Source organism: Camelus ferus, chromosome 5 (assembly GCF_009834535.1).
Source record: "Camelus ferus isolate YT-003-E chromosome 5, BCGSAC_Cfer_1.0, whole genome shotgun sequence".
NCBI lineage: Eukaryota > Metazoa > Chordata > Mammalia > Artiodactyla > Camelidae > Camelus > Camelus ferus.
Genome location: NC_045700.1, coordinates 52612796 through 52629492, shown reverse-complemented (window position 1 = coordinate 52629492; position 16697 = coordinate 52612796).

The window sequence follows — 16697 nt, the reverse complement described above, 5'->3', positions numbered from 1 at the left end:
TCTTTCTGATCCTATAACTGTACATTATTTTTCATATTTAAAATCTGAGTCCTCTTTCTTTTCAAATGTCTCTGTACTCTGTTTTCATTATAAGCATGATTTATTCCCACTCATCAAGACATAGATATTGCTTTTGTAGATTTGAGTATGATTTGAAGTTTGATGAGAAAATGATTGAGAGAAATGTAATATCATTATTGTAATATCATTTTAATTGGCTTTATTAATACAACATTTTTAGTTTTTCACAATAACTTCCAAAATCTTGGCATCACTTAACTACTATATCTTTAATTATTAAAAGATATAGATTTTTTTGGGACCAATGCTGAGATTTGTATTTGTGACATTTTATCAAAGCCACTTCTCATCACTTAATCTAGGCTCTCATTGTTCAGCATCACTTAAGCATCAATCTTGATAAACAGAGCTGGGGATTGAATTGCAATGACTTAAAACTGTACCCTTAGATGTAGGTCATCTGTTAAGCCAATATGAGAGCTCTATCATCTCATAATTGTGATCAAGAAAAATTGAAGGCAATTTTAAGTAAAGAGATGGAAACTTAAACCTTCACTGTGACTTAAATAGCTTGTGATATTCTACTACTTGCGAGGAGACAAGTGGTGCTACCAGAGTACATTTTTGGACTGTCTTTAAACATGAGAAAATAGCATTTTTAAAATTTGGCTGATTGCTTAAAAAAAAGTTATCTCCACAAAACAATCACCAATACAATCCAGTTATATATAAATAAGCTCTAAGTTTTATATATCTTTAATTGAATCCTTTTTCAATCTTTTAATATTATGAAACTAATGAACATGAAATTTGTTCCTCACATATTGCACATAATGGATTTTCAACAGTTACTAGAAGAATGCTGTTGTTAGACAATGTGTGTCTTAATTTATTTGCAAAGACAAAATTCTTTTAACCTCCCATTAGAACACGTCTAAAATCACTGTTGCATTTATTTTTACAATCCTCAAATTTTTGTTAAAAGCCATGAATCTACTGAATATAACATATCCAGCTCCATTTTCAGGCAAAGTAAATGATCACCTCTAAGGGAATGATTTTCAAGCAGCGCAAAGTCTGTTCAACCTAAAATACTTTGTCCAGAAATCTACTACAATTCCTTGAACTAAGGCATTGCTTCCAGAAAAGATCTATCAAAATATGCTAACCAACCAATTATCATGTTATCACAGTTCTGTAGCTTTCACCTGTAATTAGGTGCCTGGGAAACAGAACTAAGATGTGTAAATGTTCATGCTGGGGAAGCAGAAGACAAGCTCTTGATATGAAGCACTACTGGAATGGTTGGTTCAGGAAAGGGTGGAGGGCAGCCAAGGAGCCCAGTCCTGAATACCTTGGACAACTAAGGGGAGGAAAGATGGCAACATGAAATACAAAGGAGTGCTAAAAACAAACAAAATCCAAATATTCTGTTTAATGTAAGCTCTATTTTCTAGAACAAAATAAAGCACATAATTTGGGTTATCTCACAGAACTTTTAGGTAAGGGTATCAGTCATGGTCTTGGCAGGAAACTTTAGCTAAGGGTCTTGAGTATAATGAAATGGCATACGTTTACTATAATTTGACAATAGTTCGATAAAGAGGTTGTTTATTGTGGGCAGAGTGTGGGAAAATCACCAGGGATTCTGTAGTAACCAGGGCTAGTGACAGCTGTTACCACCCCAGGCAAGAAGGGACAAGGGGAGGGAAAAGTATCTGGAGCCCAGATTATCTCCCAGGCAAGAAGGGACAAGGGGAAGAGAATAGCACCGGAAAATCAGAGACACAGAGGCTGGTGGTGAGGTCTGCCTGACAGCAGCTGTGACTTTTGGTTGAGCATTCAGTCAGCTGGTGGCACAAATACCATGACTTCACTCTCTTTCTTCCTTTTGATCCCATGCCAGTGTTCTTCATTAACCAAACCCAACAGGAAGCCAGTGTGCAAGGGAGCCATTATAGTCCACAAATGTTCTCCCACAGCAGAGAGCAGGGGGGACACCAGTGGAAAGCATTATCTACGGGACAAATGAAAGATGTCTTGTACTAAGAAAAAGGAAAAAAACTTTTCCAAATATGTAGGAAAAAAATTTGCTTTCAGCATTTGGATTTAATTAAAAATTTTTGTACAGATAAAAAATTTCAGTGATCGGAAACAAATCCCAGAAAATCCTTTCTGAGGATATATATAGAAATTGGACTACTTTTTAATTGAATCTATCCACATGCTTTATGTAATACATATATATATCCTTGATAATAATTTACACTTGATCATAAGTAACATATGCTTAAATGGGTTAAAGGTATATCCTCACTGTATTTTATTTGTATAACTATATTTATCTTAAGTTAGAAAACTAATATGTTGATATTGTCTTGAAAAAAGTAGAAATGAAGTCTTCAGCATATTTTATGTTGGAGAAATTAAAAAAATTTTCAATTAAAGTATAGTTGACTTAAAATATTATATTAGTTTCAGGTGTAAGCATAGTGATTCAATATTTTTATAGATTATACTATATTTAAAGTTGTTACAAAATAATAGTTGTTACAAAATAATCCCTGTGCTATAGAATCTATCCTTGTTGCTTATCTATTTTATACATAGTATTTTGTATCTCTTAATGGCCTACCCTATGTTATCCTTTACCTCTTCCCTCTTTCTACTGGTAACTACTAGTTTGTTCTCTGTAAGGTTGCTTATGTTTTGTTATATTCATTTGTTTGTTCATTTTTTTAGATTACACATATTAGTAATAACATACAGTGTTTATCTTCCTCTGTCTAACTTATTTCACTAACCATAATGCCTTCCAGGTCCATCCATGTTGTTGCAAATGGCAAATTTTCATTCTTTTCTATGGCTGAGTAATATTCCTATATATGTATATATATTCTTTATCCATTCATCTTTTGATAGGCACTTAGGTTACTTCCATATCTTGGCTATTGTAAATAATGCTTCTATGAACATTGGATAAACAATGGGATACATGTTTCTTTTTGAATTAGTGTTTTCATTTTCTTTGGATATATACGCAGGAGTGGAATTCCTGGATCATATAGTAGTTCTATTTTTAGTATTTTGAGGGAACTGCCGTATTGTTTTCTATAGTGGCTGCACCAATTTGCGTTCCCACCAACACTGTACTAGGGTTCCCTTTTCTACACATTCTTGACATATGTTGGAGAATTTTTAACCTGTTTATACTACTTGGTATCCAAGAGTGGTATATTTAAATTTCTAGGCATTAAACCAAGTCATTTCATTACTATCTAAAGTATTTTTTATTCATGTTATAAAAATGAAAAAGATATAGGTATCATGAATTTTATACTAATAAAGAGGTCTTGACTTCTCAAATGTTGCTAGTATTTAATATTATTAATTCCACTTAATAGCAATAATACCATTTTCCAGTTTTTAGAAATGTAGATTCTATACTGTCTATTTGGAGGGAAAGGAAAGAGAAGTTGATAATGAGGCTTTGAAAATGAAAAGGAAATCTTCCTGCTCAAGATTTATTATTTTTTCTTATTTAATCAAGTTACTTTCTGATTTTATTTATCTTTTTGGGAGGAGTGGTTGAAGGATGACTGGAATATATGATTTCTGAATAGTTCTATTAATCTGCTGCCTAACCCCTTAAAAATAATATGTACTCAAATTGATAATTGCTGTAAGATTGGATTATTGATACTCTAACTTAGAAAGAGCAATATTAGACAAGCATGAGTCCAATCTGGTCTTTAATCAGATTAATATACCTTAAATCTAAACACATCACTTCCTAAGGAACTATGAGTAAAGATAAAATAAATGTGACCTCATTGCTATGTTTATGTATGAATGTAGCACTGTTGTGGGAAACATAATTTTTTATGACTATAATTTGTGGGTAAGAGAGAAAGAGCGAGTGAGCTCACAGTTATAATGTACTTATATGTGCCAGGCCCTGTCTTAAGCTCTTTGTTTATAACTATTTCATCCTATAACAACCTTAGACTATTATAATGAAAAAGAAACTTTTTACAGATGAACTAACTTTCTCAAGGTCACACAGCTTGGAAGTGGATTGAATCCAGATAGGCTGGCTTTGGAGTTTGGGCTCTGAACTAGTACTTGATTCTACCTGTTACTGAACTTGAACAGAGAATGCCCAATACATTCTTTTTGCCCTGACTTACTGTTATATATTATGAGGAATGATAAGTACATCAAATCCTGATTTCACTTCTGAAGCTAATAGAACACTCTGAAATGTCTTTCATACAAATGGTACAAAATAATGGAGAGCATCTTTAGATCTTCTATTAAACCAAGTCAATTAGTCAATTCTTTTGCCTATAGCAAATGGCAAAGATAATTTCAACTGGTTTATTCATTAACATGATTCAGTTTTAGGGAAGAATATATTTACTTAACCTATTTGGCATTAGGTAGACATAAGCCATGTGAGTGACTATTAAATCTAAACATTCTAGTTTTAGGATTGTATACAAAGTAATTAGTGTGCTGTTTGAAAAAAATGACTGGACATTTTCCCTCATAATTAATATTCTTGGTATACAGCCATTAAAAAATCTACTGAAAACTAAAAAGATGAAACAGAGAAGAAGAAGAAAAAAGAACTTTGGGAGGGCATTCCCTTTCAAAGAAAGATGGCTAAATTAATCTAATAAATGTTGAATACATTCAGCCAACTGTTTAATGAAATGGGGGAGAGCTAAGCTCTTTAGGGAAGGATTTCTTACAGTGGCATTGCAGAATTGGCATGGCAGAGATGGGAAGAAATACCTTTATTCAATGTTTATTGAGTTTTGTAAAAGTTGTTCAATTATAAATGCACTGTCTCTGATCTGGGGCTCTGCTGTGCATTTTTACCTTCTCTGAGTATTTTTACCTTTGCTCATATTAAGAGATTCTTTACTACAGTATCTTTAGTGAGAGCTTTTGGGGGCAAATTTTACTGACACCTTGAGATGCAGTAAAATAACTCTGGCCTAAGACTCCAATGTGACACACTGAATATAACGTAGGATCTTTGGAATGATAATTTACACTCATAGGTCTATGGAATACCAACGATTCACAAAAACAGTCATAAAGAGTATGGAAGATTTAGAATGGGGCATTTAAAAGTTTATTTTTAAGGACAATGAGATGAAAAGTCAATATAGAAAGAACTAGGATTTTTATTTTTTATTGGAGTCCTAAGAGCACATTGCGTTGGAAGTGAATCTACACAATTATTTACTATGTGTAATACCCAGAGTTATAAGCACAGTTTCTCAGATACTTATGAAAATTTCAGTTCCCATGACAAAATTTTAGCCAACATAAAAGGCCATGTCTCTTTGCCACCAATACCTGAATATGCTGGTTAAAAGCTAATAAATGTTTTGAATAAATAGTCAATCATTAATCCCATAGAGAAACCTCCATGAGCCAGAAATAAAGAACCTCAGCCAGAGTGAGCAGGAACAGAAGCGAAATGCTAGGTGATGGAGAAACAAATCAAAACAGAACATAGGCTGGGGTGGAAGGGTTGGGTAAGGGCAGGAATAAGGAATATCATTGGTCTCACACCTTAGTGGAAAAGGAATCCTGTTTGAAGGCTCCTTGGAATCGGAGAGCTAGAGCTGAAATACTAGCGCAAAGCCAGGATTTAGGAAAGGACTGACTTGAGAAAATGATGTTCAGAAGCACTGTGTACCTTGATCTGGGCAAGTGATTGAGCAGCTGACCTTCCCCTGGTGAGAGTGGACGCCATCACTCTCAGAAACCAGAACCCTGGCAAGAACACACTAGTGTCTGGCACATTGCAAATGGGTAATATTTACTGAATGAGTGAATGGACACTGTTTCTTCAAGCAGGTACCACAGGCAGGTATCCAATACAATATTATCTCCCATTTTCTTGAATACCTACCATGATCCAGACATGTTCACTGATGGGGATACAAACAATGACAAATAAAACAAATAAAATGATTGCTTTCATGGAACTCTCATTTTAGTTGTCTGGAAATCAATCACGAATTAATACACAAAGGTAAATATAAACTAAGTCATGTGATGGCAAATGCTATGAAGAAAAATAAAGTAAGTTGAGTAGGATAGAGAGAGAAGGGGGTATTAATTTAAATAGAGTCATTAAGGAAGGTTCACTTATGATGGTATTTGAGCAGCCGTAAAAAAACAGAGTGACCATGCAGACTTCTGGGAGAAAGCACTCTAGGCAGAGAGGCCAGCGAGGCAAACGCCCTAAGGCAAGGGTATATGTGTTGGTTTAAGAAATAGCAAGCAGAGGAGTGAGAAAGGAGCAAGGGTAATGGGACAGGAGATGCATTCAGAGAGATTGTGGGAGTGGCTGATATAGTGTTTTGTAAGCTCTTAGCAACTTTTGTTTTTAGTTCCAGTAACATGATCCAATTTAGAACGATCCATTGCAGGTGTGTGGCAAATACTCTCTAAGGAAGACACAAAAGAGTGCGGAGACCAGTAAGAAAGGCTATGCAATATAAACACTAATGTAAAAATCCTAAGTAAATCATTACCATGTCAAATCCACCAGTACTAAAAAATAATACATGATAACCAAGAGGGTTTATATTAGGAGCATAAAGACAGATTAGCATCAGAAAACCCACTAAAGCAGTAGCCCATATTTGTAGACTAAAGGGTTAAAGAGAACAACTCAATGGTTTCCAAAGAAGAAGTTGATAAAATATATTACATATAAACTCTTTACAAGCTAAAAATAGAACTACCTTAATTCCATAAAGGACAACCAACAAAATTCTCTACAAATATTTAGTGGCAAAGATTTAGAAACATTTTGATTGAAGTTAGAAAATGAATGCATCCTGTCAACCTCTTATTCAGTATTTTACTGAAGAATCTGGCTGATACATTAAGATGAGAAAATTAAAAAATAAAGAATAATGAGAGGGAAGGAGGAGGGAATGTGATTTTCATTTGTATGTGACAGAGTATACATCAAGTTCAAGAACCTATGCAGACAAATGTTAAAACTAAAAAGAAAGTATGAAAGGATTCCCAAATACAAAAAGAATCAGGACACAAAAATAATTCTGTGCATCAGCAATAACCAGAAATGAAATCTAACAGAAAATATATACTACTCAAAAATACAAATCCACAGAAATAACTTCCCAAAAGATGTATAAGAACTTTATTACAGAAACACAAAATGATATTAAAGAATAACATGAAAACTTGTCATGATTATGGATTAAAAGACTCAAAACTAGAAATATGTCAAATATCCCTTTAATAATTAATCATTGAAATGCAATTCAAATAAAATTCTAAATAGCACATTGAACCAAACTGAATCTGAAACCTATATGAGGGGTTCATGGTCCAAAACAATTATGAAAAAGTAGAACAAAGAGAGGAGTCTGGTCCTAGCATAACTTACGACAGTATAAAGTGCTAATAATTGAAACAAAATGGTATAGACCTAATGCCAAACATCTATAAGAACTTAGGACATAACAGAAGAACATTAGAATTCAATCAAAAAAGAAGGTATTAGTAAATAAATGATATTAAGAAAACTGGTCTTTTATATAGAAAAAATACTGACTTGTATATAAATTCATTTGAGTTTTCATTATAGGTAGCTTCAATTTTTCTTTTTTCTTTTTCTCCTAAGCATTGTCTTTTCTAAAGCAGAAATTTACCTAACTCAAATCTTCCAATCTTGTTTCACCAAAGTGCCTTTTGTCAGAATTGAGTAAGATCTAAATAGTACTGTGGTAACCGTCAGATTTAATGAAGGGAGTAACTGAAATTCTGGAGGCATTAGACTAAACAAACCATATTCACATTTTCCATATCATTTTATTACAAGACTCCAATTTCAATATTGACCTTTCTTTTAATGTTCTATATATTTTCTGTAAGACATAAGATATTTTACTAGTTGAAAACAGAAGGGAAATATTTAAAAACAACATGGTATTTATTTCAAAAGCCAATTCATAACCTGATTCATTTCTGGTAAATTAACTATCGGAGATGAAAAAAATGCAGTCATTTTCTGTAATTTATAATGACTTAAACACAGACCCATTCATTAAGATTTTATAAACAAATTATGTGATATTGAAAATGCTGTTAATCAAATAACTTTAACACTAGGACTTTAAGCTAATATGTAAGGCACTTCTTGCAGGGAGTAGACAGTGGTCCTTACACACGTTAGTGCACAGACTAAACACCTGGGAAGGCTGTTAAAAATGAAGATTCCCCATAGGTCACCTGAGAGATCCTGGGCATGGACTGGGGAGGTGAGCCTGAGGCTCTTTGTTGGTACCAAGCCTTCATGAGACTCTAACACAAGAGTCCTTTGACCACATTTTGGGAAAGGTGGGGAAGGAGTATCAGGGGGATCTCCGTTCTGGTTTCTCTTTTGGCAAGCAGCATTGCCTTCTTCCTCTTTCTCTTTTCTGCTCCCCAAATACAAAAATGTAGGTAGCTGAAACAGACATTGGCCAGAGTGGACAGGGAGAGAAATATCAACTCCCTTTATACTCTTGATCCTAAGAGACTTTAAGGTGTACTTGGCTGTTTATTTGAGGTTCTCGATTACTGTACGCATAGTGACTTGGTCCAAAAGACCTGGGTGCTTGGTCTAACTTTTCAAATATTATATATCCTCTAAGTCTTTTTTAAAAATTAATTAATTAATTTTATATCGAATTTACAATGTTGTGTTAGTTTCAGGTATATAGCAAAGTGATTCAGTTATACATATGCAGACGTATATTTTCTTTTTCAGATTCTTTTTCATTATAGGTTATTACAAGATATTGAATATAGTTCCCTGTGCTATACAGTAGGTCCTTGTTGCTTATCTATTTTATATATAGTAGTGTGTATATGTTAATTCTGAACTCCTAATTTATTCTTCCCCTCATCCTCTAAGTCTTGAATATCAACTGTAACTTGGTCTTATTCACATTGGTGCAGTGAAGCTGAAATGAAGAAGTAAAAGTAAAATGATGTATGATGCAAATGCAAAATCAGATCTTCATCACTAGATTTTATTTATTAAATATAACTAAAATATTCTAAAGATAAACATTCGTACTTTTTTGAATATGTGTTGTTTTAAAAATTTTTATTTATAAAAGGAACCATAGCACTACAAGCTCTAAATAAGAATTTGAATTTGAATCCTCTACCTGAACAATGTATTCATAAATCTTTAATTTCTTAATAAACTAGATGCAACCAGAATCTACCAGTGCTATAAATATGACATTTTTCTATTTCTCTAATTACTTTTTTAAATTGAAGTACAGTTTACAATGTTGTGTCAACTTCTGATGTATAGCATAATGTTTCAGTCATACATGTACATACATATATTCCCTTTCATATTCTTTTCCATTATAGGTTATTACAAGATATTGAATATAGTTCCCTGTGCTATACAGTAGGACCTTGTTATTTATTTATTTTATATATAGTAGTGTGTATCTGTTAATCCCAAACTCCTAATTTATCCCTCCCTCATCCTTTCCCCTTTGGTAACCATAAGCTTGTTTTCTATGTCTGAGTCTATTTCTGTTTTGTAAATAAGTTCATTTATATCATTTTTTAGATTCCAAATATAAGTGATATCATATGATATTTGTCTTTCCCTGTTTGACTTACTTTACTTAGAATGATAATTTCTATGTCCATCTATGTTGCTGCAAATGGCACTATTTCATTCTTTTTTTATGGCTGAGTAATATTGCATATATTCCATACACACACACACACACACACACACACACATATATACCACATCTTCTTTATCTAGTCATCTGTAGATAAACATTTAGGTTGCTTCCATGTCTTGGCTTTTGTAAATAGTGCTGCTGTGAACATTGGGGTGCATGTATCTTTTCAAATTAGATATTCCTCTGGATCTATGCCCAGGAGTGAGATTGCTAGATCAAAGGGTAAGTCTTTTTTTTAGTTTTTTAAGGAATCTCTGTACTGTTTTCCATAATGGTTGCACCAAACTACATTTCCATCAACAGTGTAGGAGGGTTCCCTTTTCTCTACACCCTCTCCAGCATTTATCGTTTGTGGACTTTTTAATGATGGCTATTCTGACTGGTGTGAGGTAAAACCTCATTGTAGTTTTGATTTGCATTTCTCTGATAATTAGTGATATTGAGCATTCTTTCATGTGCCTATTGGCCATTTGTAGATCTTTATTCGAGAATTGCTTGTTTAGGTCTTCTGCCCATTTTTGAATTGGATTGTTTGTTGTCTTGTTATTAAGCTGTATGAGTTGTATGAACTGAATATATTCTGGAAATTAAGCACTTGTCAGTTAATTACTTGATCCCTCCTCTATCTTCATGCGCCATATAAGGCAGATGACCAGAATCTCCCACTTAGGACACCATAGGGCCAGTTGTTCAAGATTCCTGGGGCTTACTTACTAAGATCCATCCATAGTTGTTGGAGCTGTTTCCAAGCATGAGGTGGTGAGCAGTGGGACATTCTGATTGGTTCACTGTAGGTCCTTGATTCAGGGTTGCCTCTCTTTTCACCACTGAGTGTTGCTATTATGATTTGTTCCTTTCCATTGAGCAAAGACTATCTGTTTTCATTCAGTTATGAAATCTTTGGTCAATTCCTGTACCTGGCATCCAGGTTGTAGCTTTTTCAGTCACATTCATGCACAAAACATTTGTTTTGTACGTCAATTATGAGGCAAAAAGCTTGAAGGGGCTTCTAGTGTCCTGGCTTTTGGATTCTCCCTCACAGCATGGCAAGGTCCTCTTTGCAGTCATTGGTGTTGTCTGACCCCCAGTTAGGCCAGCTCAAGTCCTGAGCACAGAGAAGAAGTTAGGTTGAAACGTCTTTCTTTCTAGTAGCTTTCTCTACTGCTAGGAAAAATTTCTCCCTTCTCTCTGTGATGTCCTGCATTTCAAGAGGTTATTAGGAGCAGCAGCCTTTGTCAAACCAAAAAATAGTTTTATATTCTTCTATATTCTTCTCCAGAAGTAACTGATGCAAAATTGGAATTTGTAAAATAGGAGAGGCTGGTTCAACTGACTCTCAAAACAAAGCTTAAAAGCTCCAAGGTGACTTGTTTTCTAAATTTTACCTAAGCAAGGGTTGCAAACTGGTGGCTTCTAGTTAGAGAGCCTTTGGAGTAGTCAATGACTATCACAGGATTTTGAAATTTTTGTGCTTGATTGCTTATAGTTGGGCTAGGCATTTGTTTTTCTTTATATGCCCTATTTACATATTCTAGTTACTTTGCATTCAGCCAGCCCATTCACATATGTATACCTGCTTAGCCTCTGCAAACATTTTCCTTTACACGCTTCCTCAAAATTGACTCAAACTTGTCTCTCTCTCTCTCTTTTTTTTTGTTGAAAAGGATAAGTTTAGCTTACACAAACACAACCCTTCCTCGTAGATTCACATATAAGGAGATTTTTACCTTGTCAAACATTATGTAGGGTTCAGTTCTGTACTTTAAACTTCATTATTAAAAATAATCTAGAGAGACAAAAACTTTGAGTAAAACATATAAACTTTGTTTATAGGTTTAAAATATTTTTCTCTCAACCAAAAATATCTGCCAGCTTATAAACTATTCCATGTCCCTATGAAAATGATATTCACTTGATGATAGTGGTCATCAGAAGTATAAGACCAATGTTAAAGGTTATTTGCCTTTTAATTTTTAACTTAAACTTTTTTCCAGACTATGGTTATTTCAGGTATGAAACTCTGAATATGAACTTCTTTGAAATGAAAATATCAGTAAACTAGGAAACATGGACAATGAACCTGTTTTGTATCTAAATGATGAGGCAAAGGCATGACCTCTTTGGATTTCCATATTCTTGTATGCAGAGAAGGGAGATAATGGCTCATACTCATTTTGTGAGCATGATGTGAGAAAAATAGAGATTTATGATACATTATTGAATAGCTGAACTTCTAAAAATTGTGTGCAAATTGATCTTTTTTCAGGTTGAATTAGAAATTCAATAGGAAAAATGTTTTTAGGAAATTTATAGTGCATTCTTTTGTGGATGGTATTGTTACATCTAAACGCCTCATATATTTAGGTTAAAGTTTAACACATTATTTTTTTTGCATAGAAAAGTATATTTAACCATATAACAATCCCCTGAGAATATTCTGAAAGAAAGCTATAACAATTTGAGGCATTATCTTTTTTGATTATAGGAAGGCCAACATTCTAAACAAATCTCTTATAAATTATATTTTTAAGTTGTGTAAAAATTCTGGTTCATTGGCCAACATAATAACAGCCTTTTTTTCTTTCTCATTTTTTCCAGGTACTTAGGTAAACAAATTTCAGGTTTAAAAGACTGAACTTGGAAGTTTCTGAGGATTTGGAATACTGATAAAAATGTAGTACAATACTAGGGGACAATTTAAAATAAACTTTAGTGTATACATTAGAATTCTAACTTCTAGCAAGAAATTTGGTAAAATATTAATAATTAATAAAAATAACAATACTTTACTATTTGTAGGTTGTTAAACAAATATAATAGTAACAAATTTTGTGGTTACTGGAAGGTCAATTTGAAGTAAAATGGTACACATTCTCATCAGAACACTGTAGTAATTTACTGCTTAAAAATATATTTCATTGTAATATACTTGTTAATTTAGGTCATTCTTAGTCATATTCATTTTATAATCACTAAATCCATCTACAAGCCCTGGGGAAGAAAAAGAAATAAATATATGTACAACACTATATATATATATTTATACTTAAATTAACACTTAACTGATCCTTAGTTTCTGATTTTTTCCAGCTGTGATGTTTATATAGTTCATAGTTGGTTCACTCAAGTTATATGATTTTGAATTTTTATCTCTAGCTGGATAAATACATCATTTTTGCTCATTAGAATTATGAATCAATTGTAAATAACAATGATGATTTATTACCATAGCTAAGAGAAAAAGTTACTTAGTCACAAATGCATCTATCTGTTCCAGTATTCACTGGGCATGTGAGGCACATTTTATTCCATCTTTCATGCAAGTTCTTTTCTCAAAAAGGAAAGAGATAAGAAAATACACTGAAAAAGTTTTTATATCTGTAGTCTGTAGTCTTTTTTTTTTTTAAGTTTCATCATTTTTTGCTGGTCTGAAAAAATCTTTCCTAATTTTTAGATCCTTTTCAAATATTTCAATACACTACCATTTTAACTGTATCCTTAAATATTTTACATGCCTCTATTTTTAATGACTTGTGGTATATTCCCAGTGATAAAGATAACATTAGTTCAGTTGTCTTTTTCCTCCACTTTGTTTATGGCAGAAAGATTGTTTTGTCTTTATAAACATACCAAATGACTTTGGTTAGTTTTCTAGGTCTCTTAAGTGGCAATTTGGGGAGAAAATAGTTCTCCTACTATAACTGTTGTACACAATGACAAAGGTAGAAACAACAGCTTCTGTCCCAAAGGCACAAATGTCCACACTTAAAGTGAATGTCATTCTGAGAATCAATTATATGCTGAGAAAGAAACCACTCAAGGCACTAGACTGTATTTTCAAAAAGGAAAAAAAAGGAATCTCTAGTTTATAGGTTTTTTTATTGGAGGAGAAAAGCTTAAAGTCATTCTTTTCTCACTTTTTTTAGATGGCTTAAGTCTCACAAATAAATTGGCACATTGCTTTACATTTACTTTCCATTTTTTTTCCTGGGGAAAACTGACTATTTCAGCTTACACAAGACAGCAGTCTTCATCTGGCCAAAATGATATTTACTCCCAAATGTTACATTCTAACTCAAATGTTCAAAGTGGGAACAGCTAAGAATTTTATTGGCCATAACAAACAATATACATTGAAGGAAAATATTTTTAACTGCCCATCAAAATAAACATTTTCAATTGTTTACTGGTGATACTATGTACCATAATAACCAAACAGCAACATTTTAATTTTCCCTTTTTGTTCAATTCAGGCCATGGTTTTTATTTTCTCCCTAATTTATTCATGGGGAATTGTTCACACTTTGAAGGATGTTCTTTTTCAAAGATGTGGACTATCAGTCTAAGTCTCATTGACCATGGGAGCTCAGCAAACATTGAAACAGTTGGGGATCAGCAGTACTTGGATTCCAGGTTGTTAGTTCATGTTAAAGTCAACCTAACTGCCACTTGTGGGTACAGATGCAGAACTAAGCCCTCTAAGAGGCTGGAAAGAACCATGTACTCGTCAGGCTCAGGCTAGATGGATGGTGCCAGTTTTACCGGATGAAAGCAAACGAAAATTGAGGCAGACATTGAGTCACATAAATTGGGCATATAGGGGAGAGATTACTAGGCAAGGTTTCATATTTTAGTTGGCATGCTGGGCCAAGACCATACTCTAGGTGCCCCCAATCCTGTAATTTGAATGGCTATATTCATTGCAAAGCTCACTACTGTCTTAAACCAGTGCAGGACTTTAAAGGGACCTAGTGGATTCGAAGACTTCAGGATGGGTGGTGTTAACCTAGTAGACTGACACAGAATAGGGATTGACAAAATTGTTTTAAATAAATGAAGTACAAATACTTCAGAATTATTCCTATCAATAGAAAAAAAAAAACACACTGAAGAAATCTTCCCATTATCTGCTAACTTGAATAACAGGATCTTATATTCTTTAAATAGATTCTGTCTTTTTGAAATCAAGAAACCCTCAGAAGACCCCAAATTTCTCTCAGAGAACCCCTTTCATAAGCTTTCTACTGTCTCTACTTAATGGTCTGGGAACTTCCCAAGACACAAAATCACTGCACCTAGTATTCAGAAGGGAAGTTTATGGAGATGAGTGACAATTTACATGATCTCACAAGAGGCAGTCTTAGGTCACATTTTTAGTTGGCCACCACTCCTCTTTACTAACAAACAGTATCAATGCTGTCAGCACACCAGCCACCGGGTTAAAACCTTGGAAGTAGACTGAAATAATTTTTTTTACAGCTGAATCTGGCTCTATGTGCTGTGAGTTAGCACTTTGTAACATTTGACAGATTCATGCCTTGGAAGACTGACCAGTCCAGGCTCTCACAGTGTTTTACTAAACGTTTCAGTGGCCTCTTAATGAGTCTTCTGCTTCCTTCTTCTCATCCTTTGTCCTTTCCACACAACATACTAAATAACCGTTTTCTCTGAGCACATTTTAATTGCTTATTTCTATCTTAGTGTACCAATCCTAATTGATACACTACTTGTCAAGGCTATTCAGTGATGCAATTTTCTGTATACTTCCATATGTTTTCTTATTTAGCAGAGAGTCAAGATGGTGCTAAATGCGTTGGGTTAGAATTCCACTCCAGCCAACTGCTTGATATGTGACTAAAGGCAAGTGTTTTCTTCAGCAACATGATGATAGTAACATACCTTTTTAGGTTTGATGAAGATTCCCTGAGATTAAATGGAATAGTCTGTCAAGCCTCCAGCATGGAGTCAATCACTTAGTAGGCCTTGAACATTTGTTAGTTCTTTAACTTCCTTGGTTTTGAGCCATTTCTTCTGAAGATTCTACATTTCTTAATGGTGAAAATTAATAATATTGGGAGGAATATTATTCTCTTTTCATGTACATGTTTTAAGTGTTAAGATCAAATTCACCAATAGTTTCTTTTATGCCATATGTACTTTATATCTTTCAAAGTTCTTCTGTACTCCAAGATTACAAATATATTTTTGAATGCTTTTATAGTTCTATTTTAGACATTTACGTTTTTTGAATTTTTTAAATTGAAGTTTAGTCGATTTACAATGTTGTGTTAAGTTTCTGGTGTACAGCACAGTGATTCATATATATATATTTTCTTTTTCATTATAGATCATTACAAGATATTGAATGCAATTCCCTGTGCTATATAGGGTAGGGCCTTGTTGTTTATCTATTTTATATATAGTAATTAGTATCTGTAAATCTTGAACTTCAAATTTATCCCTCCCCTCCCCTTTCCCATTGGTAACCATAAGTTTGTTTTCTATGTCTGTGAGGCTGTGTCTGTTTTGTAAATAAGTTCATTTCTGTCATGTTTTTAGATTCCACATATAAATGAAATCATATGGTACTTGTCTTTTTCTTTTCTGACTTACTTCACTTAGGATGATAATCTCTAGGTCCATCCATGTTGCTGCAAATAGACATTTATATCTTTAATCTTCCTAGAATTCATGTTGTTTTTGTCTTGGCACTAATTTAGGAATCTAACAATTTTTTTTTTTTGGCCTCCATTTGTTCAGTCTTTTTCTCAATGGTTCATAATTACCCCTCACTGTGGATTCTGTTCTCTTCCATTTCTTTATGTATATTAATGTATTACTGTGATACAATGCTAATTGCTATATTTTTAGAGCATATTTTGAAATTTGATAGTATAAATTCTCCATCTTTTTCCCTCTTTTGATAAAAATTATTGGCTATTTTTGCTTTTTTTCTGAGAACTGGACTGTCCAGTTTCATTTAAAAAATCTTGTCAGGCTTTGAATTGTGATTGCATTTATTTTGTAATTTATTGTTAAGAATAGGGTATGTTTCCATATTTAATTATATCTTCTATGGTAGTATTTTTACTGTAGATATTACACATTTGCATTAGTTTTATTCCTAGA